The 19,752-nt window shown below is 38.9% G+C and overlaps 1 protein-coding gene across 2 annotated transcripts in view; it reads left to right on the top strand.

Moving 5' to 3' along the window:
- Window positions 1–19,752, top strand: part of FAM160A1 (family with sequence similarity 160 member A1) — a 227,955-nt gene that overhangs the window by 63,557 nt on the left and 144,646 nt on the right. For both annotated transcript variants that reach the window (XM_035022906.1, XM_035022905.1), the window contains exon 2: window positions 10,014–10,139. The gene's annotated coding sequence lies outside the window, so the exon portion shown is untranslated. The remainder of the gene's footprint in view (window positions 1–10,013; window positions 10,140–19,752) is intronic.

Here is a 19,752-nt window from a genome sequence, read left to right as displayed (position 1 = left end):
CGGGCTCCCTGCTCCGCAGGAAGCCTGCTTCTCCCTCTCCCACTCCACCCACTTGTGTTCCCTCTCTCTCACTGTCTCTTTCTCTCTCTGTCAAAATGAATAAATAAAATCTTAAAAAAAAATGAAATAATATTATGCAAGGTGAATTAATTATTTTCTTGTATTAAGCTGAGTTTTATTAAGGTGAATTTTTCTCAGTGCTAATCTCTCTCTCTCTTTTTAAATTTAATACTCTGGCTTCTCTTTCTAATAGTTAATGCTTTTAGACTCCCTCACTTCCCTATTCTAAGGCATTTCTGAACTGGCACAATTGTCATTTTTTTTTCCTTAATTTTAGAGAGTATGGTATCTTTTAAATGTTACTTTAAAAAACTCTTTCATGCCTCTTGCTTGGCCCATGAAATGTAAAAATTAACTTCAATTGACTTCACTTTCATAATCTTATTTTATTAAAATCTTGCAACATGTTGGTCAAGGGCTAGCTAAATTTTAAACCTTAACCAACGTTTATTTTACCTTTCTGTCTGTGAATTGCTTAAAGGGCAGACTTATCTGGTTACACTTTCCAGTTTTATAGAAAGGTCCTTTTCCTCCTTTCACTATCTGGACAGCCAAGAAAGGCAAGGGGACACTCAACAGACTGGCTGAAGAGAGAGGAGATTTGTCCAGTGCCCTGGAATTTGCTTCCTCCCTGGTGTGAAAGCTTGTATTTGTGGCCTACAAAGTGACGTTGTGTAAAAATGTGAAGGACGGGTGTTTACTCTGGCCTTGGCCAAGGTGAGAATTCGAGGTGGGAGATTGGAGCTCCGTGGTCGGAGGTGATTTGGAACTTGACCAGTGTGCCAGTTTTGTTGGCTATCATTGAAGCGGAGATGGAGTGGGGGAGCTCCCATTTCACAACTCATAATATAGCTCTAAAATCTTTTTCCTTTTGCTTGACATATTTTAAGCAGTTGAACACATTTTCCATAAATTTTACTGACTTCCGTTTATCTTTGAATAGAAGCCAATGAGAGAAATATTGAGGTTATGAGCAACAATAGAACGAACTGTTAGAAAAGTCCTTTTGTGGCGTTCCTCAAGTGTGTGCTGGTGGAAAGATGTAGTTTGATAGTGAAATGTTGGAAAATGATTTTACTTACTATTTAGAAATAACATAAATGAGCCTTGCTTTTTAAATTCACAGGTTCAAAACATTTAGTTATGCCTCACTAGCTCAGTCTTTGCTCATTATGCTTTACATTGATGGAATTAAATGGGACACATTGCAACGCTGGATCAGCTCCACAGTTCTAAAATACAGAGTTTGACTGAATTCTGAAAAAAAAAAAAAAAAAAATTAAAGACACTGTTTAATATCAGAAATGGAGATTCGTGAAATTTTGTTTTTGGCCTAAAGTTGGTTCAAGAAAGTGTCCCAGTGATAGAAGAGGGAACGAACATGAAGACTACCTACCTGTAAATTGCTTAAAACCAAAAAGGATTCTTAGACATTGAAAGAGCAAATCGTTTTTCAAAGCCACGTCCCTGGTGTCTGTCCCGGCTGTAAGACGGCTAGTCTGTGGGGCGAGGGCCCTTCTAGTACTTGTATCTGCCAGTAGTAAACACGTGCTTGGTGGCTTTCGGCCCTGAAGCATCCCATTCTGTCTTCTGGGTATCCAAGGACATATGTCGAGGAAGGTCAGAGCTTCGGGGTGCTTGCCGTGTGAGGTTCATAGGTATTCAGAGAGGAGAGCTGCCCCAAAAAGAATGCCCATAATTTTCTTTTCTTTTTTTAAAATTTAAATTCAATTGATTAACATATTATTAATTTCAGAGGTAGAGTTCAGCGATTCATCAGTTGCATACAACACCCAGTGCTCGTTACATCATGTGCCCTCCTCAGTGTCCCATCACCCAGCCACCCCATCCCCCCACCCCACTCCTCCTCAGCAACCCTTAGTTCATTTCCTATGGTTAAGAGTCTCTTATGGTTTGCCTCCCTCTTGGATTTCATCTTGTTTTATTTTTCCCCTCCCTTCCCCTATGCTCCTCTGTTTTGTTTCTTAAATTCCACATATAAGTGAAATCATATGATGATTGTCTTTCTCTGATTGACATATTTCACTTAGCATAATACTCTCTAGTTCATCCACGTCATTGCAAATGGCAAGATTTCGTTTGTTTGTTTGTTTTTGATGGCTGAGTAATATTCCTGTGTGTGCGTGTGCGTGTGTAACACATCTTTATCCATTCATCTGTCGATGGACATCTGGGCTCTTTCCAGAGTTTGGCTATTGTGGACATTGCTGCTATAAACATCAGGGTGCATGAACCCCTTCGGATCACTACATTTGTATCTTTGGGGTAAATACCAAGTAGTGCAATTGCTGGGTCGTAGGGTAGCTCTATTTTTAACTTCTTGAGGAACCTCCACACTGTTTTCCAGAGTGGCTGCACCAGCTTGCATTCACACCAGCAGTGTAAGGGGGTTCTCCTTTCTCTGCCCATAATTTTAAAGGAATTCTCTGGATGCCATCTTCTGATTCTTTTGTTTATCTTATGCAGGGATCCTCTACAGTTTTCCTCTGACTTTCAATGGAGTCAGTAACTTGTGCTTGAGTGTTCATAAGATTATATGAGCATTTTCTATGACCTAAAATTACCTGTCGTTTGTTTTAATGGTTAAGGGTAGGGAATTGAAAGTTAGACTTGGGCTTCAGGCCCAGCTTGGCCACTGTGTGATTTTAGTTACATGATCTCTTTAAGCTTTAGTTTACTGTTTATAAAATGAGTATTCATGGGGCGCCTGGCTGGCTCAGTCAGTGAAGCATGCTACTCTTGATCTCCGGTTGTGAGTTTGGGCGCCACGTTGGGTGTAGAGATTACTTAAAAAAATGGGTATTCATTCATTCTTGTGTTCAATCATTTGTTTGTTCAATGGGTATTTAGTAATTTCTATGCGCCAGGCCTGTTCTCGGTGCTGGGAAGTAAGCAGTGATCAAAGCAGACAAAACCCCTGCATTTGTGGAGCTTAATATGCTGCAGGGAGAAATGGAATATAAATTAATAGAAATGAAATCTATTTTAGACAGAAACATGCTCCACGGAAAAATGAAAATTTGGGGTAGAATGACACGATTAAAGGTGGATTCTTTCTGTTTTATGTGGGGCAGATAGAGAAGGCCTCTGTATTGAGGTGGAAGCAGAGACATAAATGGAGAGAGGAATGATATAGGAAGGTATCTGGGGAGAGGGGATCTCAGGGAGCAGCAGGTGTGGCAGGCACCGCACCAGCCCTGAGGCGAGATGGCGTGTTGGAGGAGCAGTGGGGAGGAGAGCAGGAGTCCAGTGAGCCATGATCGCAGTGCCCACCTTGTCGGGTTGCTTACAGAATTGAGTGAGAAAACACATTTAGTATGTACTTTGCACACATTAAAAGAATAATATACCATAACACACGAGGATTGTTTTAGGAGTGCAAGAAGGATTCAGTAGTATGGCGTTCATTATCTTATTAAATATCAGTAACAAAAATCATATTTTCATGGAAAAGCCATCTGACAAAAATTCAATATCATTTATTGATCTAAAAACCCTTCAGAATAGAGTAGGAAAATATCCTTAGCAAAATAAGGTATGTCCATCTCAAGCCAAAAACCATCTTAGGCTTAGTAGGAAATTTGAGAACATCCCCATGGAAGTCAGGAACAAAATAGGAATGCCCACTATTTTCACTGTTTATTAATGGTGTTTTGGAATCGCAAGTCAAGATAGTTGGACAAGACAAAGAAAATAAAGTTATAAAGGTATAAAACCCAGAAAGGTAATAAATATTATTTGCAAATGATAGGGATATATGACTAGAATAAAAACTAATTATACAGATAATATATAAATGTGCCTGGATACCAAGATAATATGTCAACATTTATAGCTTTCATATATACCAACAATAACTAATTTGAAGATATAGTGGAAGAAAAGACCACAGCATAAAAAAGGATAAACTACCTAAGAATAAACTTAAGAAATATATGTAGTATGTATGAAGGCACTTAATGCTCCTGAGGGATACAGAAAAGATATGAAAAGGCCTGTCCTATTCTTGGGTATAAAGATGCCAGTTCTCCTTAGATTAATGTGTGTGTTTGATGTAGTTGCAGTGAAAATAACAACAGGATTTTTTTTTTGGTGGGAGTTACAGAACAAGCTTATTCTATGTTCACATGAAAAAATAAGCACGAATAGCTAGGACAGTTCTGAAAAAGACATTAAAACATATTGTAAGGTGGGGCGCCTAGGTGGCTCAGTTGGTTAAGCTCAGTGGTCTCAGCTGTTGTGAGTTCAAGCCCCGCTTTGGGCTCCACACTGGGCTTGGAGCCTACTTAAAAACAAAACAAAACAAAACATATTGTAAGGCTACAATAATTGAAACATTGGTATTACCAAATATATTTAGTGTATGGTAAAGGTGGCCTTTTAGATTAATTGGGGAAAGATGCTATGTTCAATAAATAGTAGTGGGATAAGCAGGTAGCCATCTGGGGTGAAAAAGCTATTTAGAGCAGTACTACCTCAAATGTTAGGCCACAAGCTAAATAAAACAGAAATTTAAAAAATAAGTTCCAGAAGACAGCATGAGAAATTTTATCATCTTGGAGTACATAGGGCTTATGTACGACAGAAAACTGAGAAGGCATAAAAGAGATTGGTCAACTTGATCATATTACCACCCCCCCCAAAAAAAAAACTAACTGAAAAAATCCTGCATAAGGAAAGTCGGAGAACAAGAAAATTGGGAAAAATGTTTGCTTTTCATATCACAAAGGGAGACTATTTCTAATAAAAAGCTCCTACAAATCCATAAGAAAATGTCCAGCCTTTTAGTAGACAAATGGACAAAGGAATCAAATAGTCTTCTGGAAGGGAAATGACAGTGGCTTCTAAATGTATGAGAAGATGCTTAATCCACTCATTAAAGGAGATTTGCATGTGACAACTATGTGGACGTACCATTTACCACTATTAGATGGAATTATAACCTACACCGTAGAGAGTATGAATGCAATGCAGTAGCCTCTTTAGTGGGCCATTTGGCAAAATCTATCATATGAAGAATTTCGTATCCTTTGACTAGGAGCTTCAGTTCTAGAAATTTATCCTAAATACGAATACATTCACTGAGATATACTTTATATTCGTGTGTACTATGAATGTATCTTACATGTATATACATATTACATGCATGAGAAAATGATTTATGTACAAGATAATTACTGTAGGAGTGTTTATAGTGGTTAAAGATTGGAATCAGCCAAAATGATTTCATCCATGGCAACTGAATAAATACATTGTTACATCTGTACGTTAGAAACTGTGCAGTCATAAAAAATACCAGTGAATCTCTTTATGTATTGTTTTGGAAAAATTGCCAGTATATGTTGGTGAAAAATATAAGGTACAGAACAGTGTATATGTTTATTTGTGTTAAAGTGTTTTGCTTGTTTATGAATAGATACAGCCTCTGGGGAGTGTAATTTGAATTTGAACACACTCCCACCCCTTCTCAAAAAAAATTGCATTTAGCACAATGTCTTGCACTTAGCACTTATTACGTGTTGGTGGTGGTTATTTTCATTATAATTACAGGGTTCCTTTATCTCATGAGTTGATTTTTAACAGTTGTGTCTGGAAGAGGAAGCCCATCTTGCTATAAATGCTGCTTAATGAGGGTCATACTCATGTTACTCGTCAAAAATGCGATATGTGCTTCCTGAAGTACGTTTCTTGGAGGATGTCAGTACAAGCTCCGCAAACCGAAGATGTCAAATAAGATTGGGGAATGTTGGATTAAAACTAAGCAGGCTTCTTTCCTGCAGGTTTTCTTAGAGCCTTAATACACATAACGTGCTTTGTGAATATTCAAGAGGGATATTTAGAATGCAGTGTTTTCCAAATTTATTTGAATGCAGAACTTTAAACAGCAGTGGTTACTATCTTTTGAGTAGTTGTCACTTTGGGAAACAGCACTTTAATGCTTAGATTTTGGTTTTGTTCACCTTCATTATTTTAATAAACTTGTATTTTTGATTCATTTCTAAGATGCCTGTCATCTGTCCCTGCCTGTTTTTCCTCCTCTGTGATATGCTACAACTCACTAATTTGTTTCCTGGTTGAGACCTTTCCAGAGTCATCCAATTTACGCTGGGTTTCTTGGGTAAAGAAGAGACTCTGTATAACTCATGCAAAATCTCAGGGATTGATGGAATGGAAATTGAAGATTGATGTTAGATTTGATTCAACTTTTCCCAAAGGTTTAAAAGTTTTGCTTTTCAAGGAAAGGAATAAAATCAACCTCCTGGGTAGAATAGTTGAGGAATTATGAGCTTAATAACATAGATAATATCCCTGTGGGTCAGAAGATATGGGATCGGGCGCCTGGGTGGCTCAGTTGGTTAAGTGACTGCCTTCGGCTCAGGTCATGATCCCGGGGTCCTGGGATCGAGTCCCGCATCGGGCTTCCCCTGCTCTGCCCTCTGCTTGTACTCTCTCTCTCTGTCAAATAAGTAAATAAAATCTTAAAAAAAAAAAAGTTATGGGATCTACCTCTGTCTTCACATTTTCCAGCTATCTACTCTTGAACAGGCCCCTTAGCCTCTTGTACTTCATTTTTATCATCTATGAAATTCAAGGATTTAGTTTAAGTGCATTCATTTTAAGGCTGAGTTATTATATGCTTAATGGAATCAGTGAAGATTGTAGGACCATGTAGACTATTTTGTTCTACTCTACAGTTTTCACATGTGAATATAATCTATCTCAGGTCAGCTCTTTGGGAGAATGAAATTATTCAATAATTAGCTCATAGTCAGTTGCATGTATTTGAACTTGTTGAACTTTTTGAGACTTCTGTTTTGATTGATTGATTTAATTACCCTGCAGGAAAGCACTTGATTATAACAGAGATCAATTAATATAATGCTATGGATAAATCCACACCTCCTGTGTAAACCCCCGTATCTGTTTTAACTGATTATAGGGAGAAATTTATGATGTGGATATTAATTATTCCTCCCCGCCCCAGTGTTCATTTGGTGGTTTTGCAATGCTTTTTGTGTATTCCTGTCTATTAGCAGCTTTCTGAACTCAGCACAGCAGAGGTCTAAATTCATTGAATTTATGCCATCTGGAAATGAGGTTTAAATTTTGTTCTTTTGTTGAAATTAAGGATGTGACTTAGCATAACACAGAATGAGTGTGAGCCTGAATTTGATATTATTATGTGGAGGTAGGACATTTTGTTAGGAGAGCACTTGCCTGAGCAGAGATTTGAGCGTGACTGAGTTGTTAACTGCCAAATTTCCCCCGCCTTTTTAGTAGGAGAAATATTTTGTTTTTAAATGAGATGACAACCAAGAGAATTATCAAGACCCAGTGAATTTTAAAAGAGTCCTTTCAATTTACTTGAGTTCTGTTAAACCTTGCTTTTGATGTCATTTCTGTGCATTGCTGTCAAAGGACTCGGCTTCCTTTGGAGTCCCAAAGTGTTGCTGCTGGGGAATCATGATCGTAAAATAGAAGTGGTTCTCAGTAAAGCCCTTACCGATACACAGCAATGCCTTATTACCTAAGTAAAAGCGTATGTGTGAGTGCCTAAAAATGTTGAGTGTAAGGGGAGGATATATAATAATGGACACCAAGATGGGATAAGTATTTCTCATGAATTAGAGATGCCCTTTCATAATTCAGGAGTCACAGAACGAAGAAAGGCTCAAAATCATCTGAAAAGCATCTGGAAATGATCTGTAATTCTTAAGAGGCAGAAGAGCCTGTATCTCTCCAGTACATGATGATAAAACTGTTCATGTGGGATTATGGAAAAAGTAGCATTCTGTTCCTTGTAAAGCCTCTTGTGATTAAATGCCCGAGATTTGATTATGAATTTAACTGTGATGTCCCAGATACTTAATAAATGATTAATTGATTAGATTGAAGAAGGCAGATTTGAAGGTACTGAAGAAATTTTTTTTTTTAAGAAAGAGAGATTGTGCACCCTAGCTGGGGGTAGGGGGTGCAGGGGGAGGGGCAGAGGGAGAGGGAGCGAGAGAAAATCTTAAGCAGGCTTCACGCCCAGTGCGGAGCCTGATATGGGGCTGATCTCATGACCCTGAGATCAGGACCCCAGCCCCAATTAAGAGTTGGCTGCTCAACCACTGAGCCACCTAGGTGCCCTGAAATTTTGGTATTTTTAAACAACAAAAATTCAACTGAATAAATTTGAAGATCAAATTGGCCTATTCAACTGATTTATGAATTGGGCAGCATCCCATTTAGCAATAGAAAGGTGCTTCACAGAGCTGTAGAAGAAGAAAGGTTTTTAAAGGCAGAAAGGGGGTGGAAAAAAGGAAATTATTAGCAAAGAATGCATTGTTTCAGGCAAGGTTGTCTTCCTAAGGGAGATGGAAGGCATCTATTAGGTGGACTATCTCACTAGTGCTGTTCAGCTAATTCCATGTTGACTGGTTAAAGTTTACATTACTGGGGCGTGGTGGGGGGGTTGAAATGCAATCGGGTTAGGTATTAAGTCTTGGTTTGCTCACGTAGGATTTAGCACTAGTGACTCCATTTTGGACCTGCTGTCTCCTTTTAAGTATATGAAGAATTTGTTTATTTGCATGTAAAGTGTTACCTTTTATTCTTCAATTTCATACTCACTCTTCTGTGCCTGGTCACTACCACCACTGTGCCCAGTTTTAAAGATTTAGGTCACACTGAGGTCTCCCTCCCACAACCCTCGCCATTTTTTCTCCTTTCATGAAACATTTGTTACAAGAAAAGGTATTACATTCTAAGCCTTTGAGGCATCTGTAGGTCAAACACACACATAAAACCTAGAAGTTGTGACTTCTAGGAAACCATCTTTTAATATATTGGACTGTTGTAGAAAAATTATCACATTAATAAGTGACTCATCCTTGTTATACAGAGATTTTGAAAAGATGTATTTGTTATACTAGACTCTGACTTGAATTACTCACCTTAACCCCTCTCAGTTGGGGAAATAGCTTACCTAATACTTATAGCCATATTGAAGCAAATTGCATCTTATTTCTTGCTTTTGCATAAGTAATTGTGATCATATGTAATTACAACATTGTACTCTGCTTTTTCTTTATATGATAAGTGGCATTTTCCATTTTATTTTAAACCCATAAAAGTTTTTGATGGCTGTCAAAATCATGGTTAAGTAAACTATGTTGTGTCAAATTTACTTAACTCTTCCCCAGTTATTGGGCATTTAAATGGCTTCTGTGCTTTAAATGTAAGTGTGTATGTGTATGTATATATGTGTGTGTATATATATATATATACACACACACATATATACACACACACACACACATATATTCATTTATTTTAGTTCCAGTATAGCTATTGTACAGTGTTATATTAGTTTCAGATGTACAATATAGTGATTCAATACTTCCATATAACACCTGATGCTCATCAGGACAAGTGCCCTCCTGAATCCCCATTGGTGTGGTTTGAAGTGGTGGTGGGGCACCTGGGTGGCTTAGTTGGTTCAGTGTCTGACTATTGGTTTTGACTCAGGTCATGCTCTCAGGGTTCTGGGATCAAGTCCTGCATGGGGTTCCATCCTCAGCAGGAAGTCTGCTTGAGGATTTTCTCCCTCTCCCTCTGCTCCTCCCCCTGCTCTCTCTCTCTCTCAAATCAATCAATCAATCAATCAATCAATCATTAAAAAAAAAATGAAGTGGTGGGGTTCAGAGCCAACAGCCAAGAAAGAATTCTTGAGATGTCTTTGGTGCAAAAAAGTGGTTTTATTAAAGCACAGGGACAGGACTTTTTGCTTATAATTTCCTTTATGATAAAGTAAGCGCAGTCTGAGGAGAACCCACTCAGTACGCCACACATGGCAGTAAGAGGGAGGGGAGACAAACTAGAGAATCTTAGACTGGGTTTTGTAGTTCATTAATGATTGCAGGACATTTTTTTATTCCTTTCTATAGATCTTGAAAGTCTCCTTCTGGGAGTTTCCAGCAGTGCCAAGTGTTGGAGAAATTTTTCTGTCACTCTGATACAGTGAAGAGAGCAAATACAGCTCAGCAGTAGGCTACTGGAGAGAGCAATCACAGGTAATGTCTTATTACTATTGATAGGAGTTTAGTAATGTTCAATAACATGCTTTAAAAAAAGCCTACTTGAGCTCACACGTCCAAGTCAACATTATCTTGTTCAAAACAGGTTTTTTGAGAGGCTGTCCTCTACTCAAAACATTAAAATTTATTTATTTTTTGGAAGGGCATCTTGATCCTCTGGTGGCCTTCTCTGTGGTGGCAAATCTCAAGCCTGTGGGGGTGTATTTGGGAAGTTGTCTAAACTCCTTTAGCACTAGGGTGATGAATCTGGGGGGCTCTAATTTTGATCAAAAACCAGTGGGTGCAATAATATAAACAGCTTTCCTTTCTCTAATTTGTGTGTTTGAAGGCTTATACACTGTATTGAAAGCTAATTCTAAGAAGAGGTGACTCTAGGTTTCAACAATGGTAGCATTGTTAAAATAAGCGATAGGGTTTGTAAGCTTCCAGAGAAGCATGTGCTATTTATTTGACTATGTAAATGTTGGTATTTTTTCTTATTAAAATCAATCAATCTGTCAGCATTGTAGAAAGGGCTCCTGTATTGATGAGGTTAAAAAAGATGAGGTCTAAACTCCCTTCTAAGGTATACCTCTGAACCAGTGTAATTTGCATCTTACTGGTGGTGTGTTTTGCATTGTTACTCCAAGTGTTATTAGAGTGCTTGTTAAAAATGCACATTAAAAATTCAAATTATTAGGTCCCAATCTAGCATGTCAAAATCAGATTGGGAAGGGGATTGTGTTTGTAGATTTTCAGTAAGTCAAGATTGATAAAGAAAATATTCCCTATGAAGAGAAGAATATCAACAATGACATTGAGCTGGAAAGGTATATTCCAGGAATGGTAAATAGAACAGCTGAATCAGAAAAGGATAAAGATGGGCGCCTGGGTAGCTCAGTTGGTTAAGTGTTGGCTCCGGTCATGATCCCAGGGTCTTGGGATCGAGTCCCACATCAGGCTCCCTGCTCAGCTGGGAGTCTGCTTCTCCCTCTCCCTCTGCCCCTATACTCTGTTCGTGTGCTCTCCCTCTTCCTCTCTCTCTGTCAAATAAATAAATTAAAAAAACAACAACACAGGACTATGTTTTCAAGTAGTTTATTATTAGATCAAATTGAGAATGTAATTGAATAAAACTGTACTTTGAACTTTAAGTCTAAATTCAAAATGGATATATTTTTTCTTAGATGCAAATGGATAAATCTGTTTTTGACATCTAGATGCCGAATATTAAATTTTATGAAATATCTGCTCTTCAAATTTGCTAATAAGTTGTACCTCAGGTCTCTTATTCAAATGTCGATGGTCAAGAGGAGTGTGGGTAAGCATCAGAGGCCCCTGGAGTCTGTGCTACTTGGCATCCAGGCCAGTGTTTTCCTTTTTTAAGATTTATTTATTTTTTATTTTAGAGAGAGAACGTGCACGAGGGGGTGGGGGTGGGGGGGGAGGGTGAGAGAGAGAATCTCAAGCACACTCCCTGCTGAGCATGGAGCCCAACACGGGGCTTGATGTGGGTCTTGATCTCATGACCCTAAGATAATGACCTGAACCAAAATCAAGAGTTGGATGCTCAACTGACTGAGCCACCGAGGGGCCCCAGCCCAGCATTTTAAAGTAAATATTGTGAAGAAAGTTTTGCTGTGTAATTTATGGTTCAAACAGAAAAAATATAGTGTCCTGCGATTATGTGAAGTTTTTTTGAACCCCTCAAATGAAAGGGAGTATTGATATGAAATGAAGTAGTAATAATAACTGATACAAAGTTATTTTCTTTTTTTAAATTTAATTTTATTATGTTATGTTAGTCACCATACAGTACATCATTAGTTTTTGATGTAGTGTTCCATGATTCATTGTTTGCTGAAGTTATTTTCATTACCATGTACATTCTTTAGTAATGGTTCCTATAAATTTATTAATTTTAGGGAATGCAAGCCTTGTGTATAAAGTATTATTTTTAAGATATGTTCAAGTGTACAGATTATACCTTTACTTTAAAAGGTATGTACAACTATAACATTCTGTGCATGTTAATATTGAGAAATAATATACTTTATGTAAAATAAAAATGTGACTATAGATTTCTAAGTAAAGGCTATTAACTTGAGATGCTTGTTTCTTAAAATATTTATTAGCGTGAAGTATTCCATTAAGTTTATACTTAAAAATTGTGTTAAAATGCACAAGGTAAAATTTACCACTTTAACCATTTTTAAGTATATAGTTCAGCATTATCAAATATATTCACATTGTTGTGCAACCGATCTCCAGAATGTTTTCATCTTGCAAAACTGAAACTATACTGAACAACAACTCCCCATTTCTCCTTTCCCTCAGCCCCTGGCAACCACCAGCCTACTTTCTGTCTCTGTGAATTTAACTGTTCTAGATCTCTCATGTATGTGGACTCGTATAGTGTTCGTCTTTTTGTTACTGGCTTGTTTCACTTAGAATAACATTTGTTCATGTTGTAGCATGTGTCAGAATTTCCTCACTTTTTCAGGCTGAGTACTATTCCACCACATTTTGTTTATCCCTTCATCAGTTGATGGACTTTTGGGTTGCTTCAACTTTTTGACTGTGGTAAATAATGCTGCTTGTACATAATAAATATGGTGTATAAATATGTTCGAGTCCCTGCTTTCAGTTATTTTGACTGTATATGTCTAGAAGTGGAATTGTTGGATCAAATGGTACTTCCATGTTTGATTTTCTGAAGCCCTGTTTTCCACAGCAGCTACATGATTTTACATTCTCACCAGTAGTACCCAAGAGTTCTAGTTTCTCCTCATCCTCATCAACACTGGGTTTTTGTTGTTGTTGTTACTTTGTTTGGTTGTTTTTTGATTGCAGCTATCCTGATGGGTATGAGGTGGTATCTTGCAGTTTTGATTTTCAGTTCCCTAATGATTAGTGATGTTAAAGATTTTTCATAAGCTTGTTGGCCATTTGTGTACCTTTTTTGGAGAAATATTTAGTCAAGTCCTTTGTGCATTTTTTTGATTGGGTCATTTGTCTTTTTGTTGTTGATTTGTAGGTTTTTTTCCCCACGTATTCTGATGTTAACCCTTTATCAGATATAGGGCTTGCACATATTTTCTCCCTTTCTGTGGGCTGCCTTTTCGCTCTGTCCTTTGATGCACAGAAGTTTTAATTTTGTTGTAGGTCAGTAGATCTATTTTCACTTTTGTTGCCTGTGTAAATCATTGTCATGAAGCTTTTCTTCTATGTTTTCTTCTAAGAGTTTTATAGTTTTAGCTGTTATTTTAGGTCTTTGATCCTTTTTGAGTTAATTTTTGTATATGGTATAAAGTAAGGGTCCAACTTCATTCCTTTGTGTGTGAGTATCTAGTTTTACCAACACTCTTTGTTGAGGCAAAGCTTATACTTTTCTTTTTTTTTTTGAGACAGAGAGAGTGCATGAGGAGGGGAGATGTAGAAGCAGACTCCCCGCTGAGCAGGAAACCCAACACGGGGAGGGGGGGAGCTTAATTCCAGGACCCTGAGATCATGACCTGAGCCAAAGGCAGATGCTTAACCAACTAAGCCACCCAGGCGCCCCTTATTTTATTTTTTTTAAAGATTTTATTTATTTGTCAGAGAGAGAGAGAGAGCACAAGTAGGGGGAGTGGCAGGCAGAGGGAGAAGCAGGCTTCCCGCCGAATAGGGAACCCGATGCGGGGCTCGATCCCAGGACCCTGGGATCATGACCTGAGCTGAAGGCAGACGCTTAACGACTGAGCCACTCAGGCGCCCTAGGTGTATTACTTTCTTTGGAGGAAATGATAGCAGTTACTAAAGGTAGCGCAGCAAGTACCACAAATGGAAAATGGGTTTGAAAGGAGTTGGAGAAAATGTGTCTGATGGTCCTGAGGAGATGCCATCATTGGAATTCATCTGGTCCGGATTTTGAATGTGTTCTCAGGATGGCGGGACAATAGCAGGTAGATAGAGGCAATTACAGATATCCTGAGCTGTTGAGAGAATTACATATTTGAATACAGTATTTCAGGGTTAAAGACTTGTCCACATGAGAAAAGAGTGGCAGTTAGAGCAGCACTAGAATGCCGTCTTTCTGAGGTAATACCGGATGTCTGAGTCATGGAGGATTGGGGCAGTGAGCGAGGAATGTTTCTCTGTGGCTCCATGGCTCTGTATGGGACCCGTGGGAAACCATTTTCAAAAGTGGTTTTGAAAAAAAAAAATCTAGCCTCAAGACTGGTTAGGGACAAGATTTCCTGAGTAACTAAATTTACCAGAATGGCTTAGAATAAATGTATGTAATTTAAGTTTGGTCATGTTTTCTATTTCATTTCAACATCATTCCTGAACACGTTGCCTTTTCTTGGTCTTTAAGTGTTCAGGGCTGCATTGAATTGAGGTGCCCAGAGAAAAGTCTCTAATGACTCTGTTGCAGACCAGAGGTTGTCAAAGTGTGGCTCCCCAGATGAGCAGTGGCAGCCTCACCTGGACACTTGTTAGAAACGTAAATTCTTGGGTTGAATCAGAAACTCTGAAGGTAGAACTCAGATATTTATACTTAACAAAACCTCCTCATGATTCTGATGCATATTAAAGTTTGAGAATTGCTCTAGACACTCTCACTAGCTCTGTGCTGTTGTCCAAGCCATTCATATTCTTTAGACCTTGGTCTCCTGATCAGATAAATCCAGGGTTCTCAGATGTTAGTGTGCACACGAATTATCTGGTGAGCTTATTTTAAAAAATTTCAAAAAGCAGTAAATCTTTTCTAACCTCATACCCTGAGATTCTGATTCAGTAGGTCTTGGACCTACTGACTCCATGATCTGCTTTTTAGCAAGTTCTCATATCTATCATCTGAACCAGTGGATGTTTCTGAGTTTCCTTCATGTCCTAAAGTAATATGATTTAAAATGGCTTTTTTATTTTGGGTTCAGTAACTGAAAGCTTGGGGGGCTAGAACTTTTTTTTTTTTTTTAAGATTTTATTTATTTATTTGAGAGAGAGAGAGAGCGCGTGCGCACATGAGCACGAGCAGGGGGAAGGGCAGAGGGAGAGGGAGAGGCAGTCTCCCAGCTGAGTAGGGAGCCTGGCAACGTGAGGCTCAATCCCAGGACCCTGAGATTATGACCTGAGCCAAAGGCAGATGCTTAGCCCACTGAGCCTCCCGGATGCCCTGGCCAGAACTTTATTTGTGAAATGCAGTTTGGATTATTTTTCACTGAAGTCATTATGTTCTGACTTCTTTCCTTGAAAAATCTTACTCTTTCTTGTGTACTTAGTTTACCTTATGAGATTTTTCTGAGGCTTAGCCTCATTGGTAAGGTAGTTTGCTCACTAAAAGAGCTTTCTGACTCTTGTAAACTTGGTGATTTTATTATGTGGTTCTTCTAGGTAATTTATAAAAATAATTGATAAACTTTAAACACTGGCTCTCAGGGATTACTGCATTTTATTGAGATCTTTTTGTCCCTACCCTTTATTTCTGATTTCTGAGTTTTTTCCCTATGTGTGATACATTCCCCTCATCTGACTTCTGAAGGAGTTCAGATCAAGCCTCCCTAAAATGTGCCACTTTGGCATGTAGATTACTTTGAGCTGAATTCAATCAAGGCCCAATAGACTCAGGAAGAGCTTTTACCTCTCCCTTAGCTGCCTAAAAGAATTTATATATAGGGCTTGGTCCAGGAAGAGAACTATCACCAGAGATAACTACAAAGAATATGGTCTAGGTGTGGTAAGCTGGTGGGGAAGTCCTGGAGATCAAGTTCCTTTCCGTGTCCCACTGTCTCTGCATGGCATGGAAAACATTTGTTTACCAAACATGAGCTCTTCCCATCTTTCTGTAAATCATCTTCCTCCCCTTCAAAGTCTTAGACCCTTACCCTCTTCTTCTTAGCTCAGGATGGTATATAAGCCTAATTGCACAACTGCCTGTGGGTCACATATTTTATGTGGTTCCTGAATGTATGTAATGAAATTTGTTTTTCACCTGTTAATCAGTCTTTTTTTTTAAAGATTTTATTTATTTGACAGAGAGAGAGACAGCCAGAGAGAGAACACAAGCAGGGGGAGTGGGAGAGGGAGAAGTAGGCTTCCTGCAGAGCAGGGAGCCCGATGCGGGGCTCAATCCCAGGAACATGGGATCATGACCTGAGCCGAAGACAGTCGCTTAACCATCTGAGCTACCCAGGCGCCCTCTCCTGTTAATCAGTCTTATGTCAATTTAATTACCAGACCAGCCAAAAGAACCTAGAAGGGTAGAGAAAAAATTTCTGCTTCCCTCCAGCATCATTCATATTTTTGTTTCTTCACTTTTTATGGTACAACCTTATTAGAATTATTTTTTGTGAGTCTTCCTCTTGTCTTAGTGGCTGGTCCTTCTCAGTCTTTTTTCCTTTATCCCTTGAATGTTGGTGTTCCCTAGGAACTGTGAATTCTTTCCTTTCCTTCACATTTCACCCATATGCCCTCCTCTCAGTGCCCACTTCTGCATGCTTACCAGGCCTTGCTCAAATGTCCCCTTTATACCACCCTTTCCAGAGTAGCACCTGGCTCTCAGAACTCCCCTCTGAGCTTTAGCCTATACAATCAGCTGCCTACTGGATGTCCCACAGGCAGATCAGGTTAAAATATCCAAAAGGGAGCTCCTCTTTCTACTCCCTTGAAATCTGTGCCTCCCCTCATGTTCCCTGTCTTGGTGAATGGCATCACCATCACCCTTTATGTAGCTAACATTTATCCAGCATTTCCTACATGCCAGGCATTGTTCTAAGGACTTTTATGTAACTCTCACAAAATCCTTTGAGATAGATTCTATTGTTATTCCCCTTATAGGAATGTGGAAACTGAAGCACTTGGTGCTTAAGTAGCTTTCCCAAGGTCACAGAACTGTTAATTGGTGGAGATGGAATGCCAGAGCATGTAGTCTTCATCACTGTGCTCTGCTCCCTTCCTCTCTCAGTAGCCCAGCCATCTAGGATTACCCTTTACTTCACCCTCTTTCCCCCTGCATATCTGTGTGGTCCTCTTGAGCCCACCTACTAAATCTCTCTCAAAAGCACACATCCCCTTCTCTGTTTTCTATTGTAAGTATTCTGGTCCTGGCCTCCATCAGCTCTCACCTCTGCTATTATGACCTGACCCACATCCTCTTTCCATCCATTTCTTTATATTCTTGCCAGTATTGTTCTTCCTTTTAGTAAATCTGATGGTGACACTTCCGCACTCACTGGCCTAACACCCTCCATGATTAGTAGCTAGTCTTGGGTGAATCCTCTACTGTTCCACTTCACCGTTGAGTGAGCCCCACCAGTTCTGAGGAAAGGGTGTTTCAGAATAAGGCAGAGAGCTGGAAAGGTGCAGGTAATATTTGGGTGCTATCTGACATATTGAGAGTTAAAAAATAAAAGATAAATGATCTCTCTGTTTTTGCCTCTCTTGGTCCTTAATTTCTATTTATAGCAATAAAAGAACACTAAAAAAACGCAAGAGTCTCGTCGGGCACAGAAAGGGTTGGTATCTGTAATTTTGGCAGTTCTCAGGAAGAGTGCTATCCCCACTCCCACTCCCAGTTCTGTGCTCTAACATAGTAGACTGTTTACACTCCCCACAGTATATCATGTTCCCTCTTCTTCCTCTGGGCCTTTGCATATGCTCTTCCCTTCTCCTGGGATACTTTTCCCTCACTGCCTCATTTGCCTGGCTAACACTACCATTTCCATTTTCAGGTCTCAACTTAAATTTCAGATCAACCTGGAAAGCCACCTCTGATCCCATTTATCTTTCAACAAGTTGGTTTAAATGCTTTTTTCTTATCTGCTCCCGTAGCATTCATTCTTTCCGTACCATGTGACTCATCAAACTGTGTTTTAATTGTCTGTTCAGTTGCATCTTTTAGACTGTAAGATACATGATTTATTTCTGTGTTTCCACTGCCCAGTATAGTTCTTCAGTAGATATGGATTGTATGGAAGAGTGAACAAGTATTTAAATGAGCTAATTGATTTCTGCCAATTCTATCTGCATCTTACCTTTTCAAAAATAACTCTAGAAGTTGATATATCAGTTAGGGTTGGGTTCACCCATAAGTAACTACCAGAATCAATGCCTCAAACAAATTAGGGGATTATTTTTCTTCCACATAAAATAAGTCTAGCATTAGGCTATTCAGGCTTAGTAGAGTGGTTTCTTGAGTATCAGGGATCCAGGTCTGTCTGTCTTTCTGCTTCACTCTCTTGGGTGTGATCCTTGCCCCTATGTTCCCATCTGGTATCAGAAGTCTAGCCATCTGTAGGTCCTCATTCTAGGAAAGAGGAGAAAGGTTAAAATGCAAGAGGGAACTTGCCGGCAGTCTGCCTCTTGCCCCCACCCCTTTTAGGGGCTTTCCTGAAAGGCCTTCCATGGATTTACCCTTGTATTCATTGGTCTGATTGTATCACAGTATCACCTCTGGCTGCAAAGGAAGCTAGGAGATACAGTTTTTGCCTTAGATATTGGCTGCTTACTATAAAACCGGGATTCTGTTAATAAGAAGGGAGAGAAGGGGCGCCTGGGTGGCTCAGTCAGTTAAGCATTGGACTTTTTTTTTAAAGATTTGATTTATTTATTTGACGGAGAAAGGGAACACAAGCAGGGGGAGTGGGAGAGGGAGAAGCAGGCTTCCCGTGGAGCAGGGAATCAGATGTGGGGCTCGATTCCAGGATCCAGGGGTCATGACTTGAGCCGAAGGCAGATGCTTACCTGACTGAGCCACCCAGGCGCCCCAAGCATTGGACTGTTGATTTCAGCTTGGGTCATGACCTCAGGGTTGTGAGACTGAGCCTTGGGTGGGGCTCCTCACTCAAGGCAGTGTCTGCTTGTCCCTCTCCCTCATCCTCTATGCATCCCCATCTGCCCCTGCCCTGTGTTTGTGCTCTCTCTCATAAATAAATAAATGAATGAATGAATGAATAAATAAATAAATAAATAAAAATCTTTAAAGAAATAAGGAAGGAGAGAATCAGCAATCTTTTGGGATATTTTGTGAGATTTAATTACAGGAATGTAAAAAATCTAAACTATTATTTTTTTCTGGGTATTTGTACTTACTGATTTGAGAGTTTATCTTCTTAAAGTCTCATTGAGATGTGTCCCAATCTTCTGGTGGGAGAAGAACATTTAAGCAAAAGATTTGGCAAGAGATATTAAGAAGTAAGGAATTTCTATCTTTGATCCCCTTCTCTTTACTTTTCAATAGATCTAAAATTTAAATTTTATAAATTGGGTAATTTTGATAATTTAATGATGTGGGAAAATTCTCAGGATATAATATTGAAGGGAAAGAGCAGGAATCAAGATTTGATTCCAAGTCATTAAATTCTTTTAAAAAATTCCAATTTTAACAGTTGTCCTTTATTCCACTATAAGGATGTGCCATGTATATTTAATCTTTCTCTTTTATTGAACACAACTTGTTCTAATTTTTCACTATTAGAAATATTCTTTGATGAAAGACTTAGGACATTTGTAATAATCCTATTTAGATTCCTGGTAGATTTATAGAAGAATGAACAGAAGAGATTAAAAATATGGATCCTTTATTTGTTGATATGTGTTGCCAATTCTTTTGCCAAATGTGTACATATAC

Source organism: Mirounga leonina, unplaced genomic scaffold (assembly GCF_011800145.1).
Source record: "Mirounga leonina isolate KUSES-001 unplaced genomic scaffold, KU_Mleo_1.0 Mir_176, whole genome shotgun sequence".
Lineage (NCBI taxonomy): Eukaryota > Metazoa > Chordata > Mammalia > Carnivora > Phocidae > Mirounga > Mirounga leonina.
This window is presented reverse-complemented; position numbering and strand designations above follow the sequence as displayed.